We start from the raw sequence: 4,093 nt of genomic DNA, 5'->3' as shown, positions 1-4,093 counted from the left end.
CAGTGTGTTAGTGATGTAGGGTGTGTCAGGACACAGATCAGTGTGTTAGTGATGTAGGGTGTGTCAGGACACAGAACAGTGTGTTAGTGATGTAGGGTGTGTCAGGACACAGATCAGTGTGTTAGTGATGTAGGGTGTGTCAGGACACAGATCAGTGTGTTAGTGATGTAGGGTGTGTCAGGACACAGATCAGTGTGTTAGTGATGTAGGGTGATAGTGTCAGGACACAGATCAGTGTGTTAGTGATGTAGGGTGTGTCAGGACACAGAACAGTGTGTTAGTGATGTAGGGTGTGTCAGGACACAGATCAGTGTGTTAGTGATGTAGGGTGATAGTGTCAGGACACAGATCAGTGTGTTAGTGATGTAGGGTGTGTCAGGACACAGAACAGTGTGTTAGTGATGTAGGGTGTGTCAGGACACAGATCAGTGTGTTAGTGATGTAGGGTGTGTCAGGACACAGATCAGTGTGTTAGTGATGTAGGGTGTGTCAGGACACAGAACAGTGTGTTAGTGATGTAGGGTGTGTCAGGACACAGAACAGTGTGTTAGTGATGTAGGGTGATAGTGTCAGGACACAGATCAGTGTGTTAGTGATGTAGGGCGTGTCAGGACACAGATCAGTGTGTTAGTGATATAGGGTGTGTCAGGACACAGATCAGTGTGTTAGCGATATAGGGTGTGTCAGGACACAGATCAGTGTGTTAGTGATATAGGGTGTGTCAGGACACAGATCAGTGTGTTAGTGATATAGGGTGTGTCAGGACACAGATCAGTGTGTTAGTGATGTAGGGTGTGTCAGGACACAGATCAGTGTGTTAGTGATATAGGGTGTGTCAGGACACAGATCAGTGTGTTAGCGATATAGGGTGTGTCAGGACACAGATCAGTGTGTTAGTGATGTAGGGTGTGTCAGGACACAGATCAGTGTGTTAGTGATGTAGGGTGATAGTGTCAGGACACAGATCAGTGTGTTAGCGATATAGGGTGTCTCAGGACACAGATCAGTGTGTTAGTGATGTAGGGTGTGTCAGGACACAGATCAGTGTGTTAGTGATGTAGGGCGTGTCAGGACACAGATCAGTGTGTTAGTGATGTAGCGCGTCTCAGGACACAGATCAGTGTGTTAGTGATGTAGCGCGTCTCAGGACACAGATCAGTGTGTTAGCGATATAGGGTGTGTCAGGACACAGATCAGTGTGTTAGCGATATAGGGTGTGTCAGGACACAGATCAGTGTGTTAGTGATGTAGGGTGTGTCAGGACACAGATCAGTGTGTTAGTGATGTAGGGTGATAGTGTCAGGACACAGACTAGTGTGTTAGTGATATAGGGTGTGTCAGGACACAGATCAGTGTGTTAGTGATGTAGGGTGTGTCAGGACACAGATCAGTGTGTTAGTGATATAGGGTGTGTCAGGACACAGATCAGTGTGTTAGTGATGTAGGGTGTGTCAGGACACAGAACAGTGTGTTAGTGATGTAGGGTGTGTCAGGACACAGATCAGTGTGTTAGTGATGTAGGGTGTGTCAGGACACAGATCAGTGTGTTAGTGATGTAGGGTGTGTCAGGACACAGATCAGTGTGTTAGTGATGTAGGGTGTGTCAGGACACAGATCAGTGTGTTAGCGATGTAGGGTGATAGTGTCAGGACACAGATCAGTGTGTTAGTGATGTAGGGTGTGTCAGGACACAGATCAGTGTGTTAGTGATGTAGGGTGTGTCAGGACACAGATCAGTGTGTTAGTGATGTAGGGTGTGTCCAGGACACAGATCAGTGTGTTAGCGATGTAGGGTGATAGTGTCAGGACACAGATCAGTGTGTTAGCGATGTAGGGTGATAGTGTCAGGACACAGATCAGTGTGTTAGCGATGTAGGGTGTGTAAGGACACAGATCAGTGTGTTAGTGATGTAGGGTGATAGTGTCAGGACACAGATCAGTGTGTTAGTGATGTAGGGTGATAGTGTCAGGACACAGATCAGTGTGTTAGTGATGTAGGGTGATAGTGTCAGGACACAGAACAGTGTGTTAGTGATGTAGGGTGTGTCAGGACACAGATCAGTGTGTTAGCGATGTAGGGTGATAGTGTCAGGACACAGATCAGTGTGTTAGCGATGTAGGGTGATAGTGTCAGGACACAGATCAGTGTGTTAGCGATGTAGGGTGTGTCAGGACACAGATCAGTGTGTTAGCGATGTAGGGTGTGTCAGGACACAGATCAGTGTGTTAGTGATGTAGCGCGTCTCAGGACACAGATCAGTGTGTTAGTGATGTAGGGTGTGTCAGGACACAGATCAGTGTGTTAGCGATGTAGGGTGTGTCAGGACACAGATCAGTGTGTTAGTGATGTAGGGTGATAGTGTCCAGGACACAGATCAGTGTGTTAGCGATGTAGGGTGTGTCAGGACACAGATCAGTGTGTTAGTGATGTAGGGTGATAGTGTCAGGACACAGATCAGTGTGTTAGCGTGTAGGGTGTGTCAGGACACAGATCAGTGTGTTAGTGATGTAGGGTGATAGTGTCAGGACACAGATCAGTGTGTTAGCGATGTAGGGTGTGTCAGGACACAGATCAGTGTGTTAGCGATGTAGGGTGATAGTGTCAGGACACAGATCAGTGTGTTAGCGATGTAGGGTGTGTCAGGACACAGATCAGTGTGTTAGCGATGTAGGGTGATAGTGTCAGGACACAGATCAGTGTGTTAGCGATGTAGGGTGATAGTGTCAGGACACAGATCAGTGTGTTAGCGACTATTGAAAACATTCTGCAGTAGCCATCATGATTTTCCTGACTTTACGTATCCTCTGTGTAATAAGATTTACTGAATTTGAAATGATTCAAATGTATTATTGGAATGTTTTTATTGTCCAGGCGATGCTTTGGTAGGTGCAAATATCACGTTAGATGTTGCCTTTTATTTCAACATGAAGTCGCAGAGGGTTTAAATTATGTTTTGTTCGACATGTTTATATTATCACACAAATCACACACACTTCTGCATGAATATGACTTAAAACTAAGGACCACTGAATCATGAATATAAAGATGGTCATCGAAATTGAATTTCAGTGCAGGCTACTAAGGTAGGCTTGAAACCACTTGCATTTAGAATTAAAGGTACTACGCATGTATGTGTTTTCTAATTGTAATTTCACAAAATGTCCATAATATATCTGCACCAATAGTGGAATGATAGTGTTTAACAGGGTTACTTAACCGATAGTGTTGTGATTGGCTGTGATATACATGTTTTGTTTTTCTCCCACCAGAGAGGGAATCTGTTGTAAAAAAAAAATGGGAAAGTTGTGTTGACTTTGTGGCTGTGTTATCTAGTAACATTCCACTCAAGTGGAAATTTCCTGGTTGCAAAAATTCAACACTGTTCGCTCAATTACAGTTTATGTGAGAAAACAAGTACTGAATAGTGTAGGGAATCATTGTACCATCTAAATCACTGTGAACTATCTTTTCAAAAAAAAAAAACATTTTTGAAGCTGGTAGATCGAAAGTTAAAGGCTCAGGCGTCAGTCTCCATCATGTTACAGGGAAGTAGAATGCAGAGAAGTGGGAGATTTGTTTTGAATGCAGCATAAAGCTGTTGCAGTTCCCCCACCTTCCACACGGGGGAGAAATTCAGAATGTAGCACCTTTAAGTTCTTCTTCTTATATCTGCATGAACAGACAAACCACTCATGTTGTCAGCTTTGGCTCAAGGATCACGCTACTCTAGCTATATTTAACATAACCTCATATGCTCTTCAAGGCTACTGCTATTGTCTGCTTGAGTACTGCATTTAATCACCATTAAGTACTCAATACACTGTAGAGTGCATACCTTGTGTAACTACACGTAACAAAAAATAATAGTGCACTAGTTAACCATGTATAATGTATATATACTAATCTACTTCCCTCTCCTTACTGGGGTGATATTGACTACACTATCTAGCTAAGTCCCTCTCCTTACTGGCCTGATATTGACTACACTATCTAGCTAAGTCCCTCTCCTTACTGGGCTGATATTGACTACACTATCTAGCTAAGTCCCTCTCCTTACTGGCCTGATATTGACTACACTATCTAGCTAAGTCC

General features: G+C 44.0%; 1 pseudogene; it reads left to right on the top strand.

Moving 5' to 3' along the window:
• LOC127918904 (kinesin-associated protein 3-like) overlaps window positions 1–3,132 on the top strand; it is a 55,445-nt pseudogene extending 52,313 nt beyond the window's left edge.
• The last annotated feature ends 961 nt before the right edge of the window (window positions 3,133–4,093 follow it).

This window comes from Oncorhynchus keta, unplaced genomic scaffold (assembly GCF_023373465.1).
Source record: "Oncorhynchus keta strain PuntledgeMale-10-30-2019 unplaced genomic scaffold, Oket_V2 Un_contig_15233_pilon_pilon, whole genome shotgun sequence".
NCBI lineage: Eukaryota > Metazoa > Chordata > Actinopteri > Salmoniformes > Salmonidae > Oncorhynchus > Oncorhynchus keta.
The sequence above is the reverse complement of the archived record's forward strand: the minus strand, read 5'-3'. Positions and strand labels throughout refer to the sequence as shown.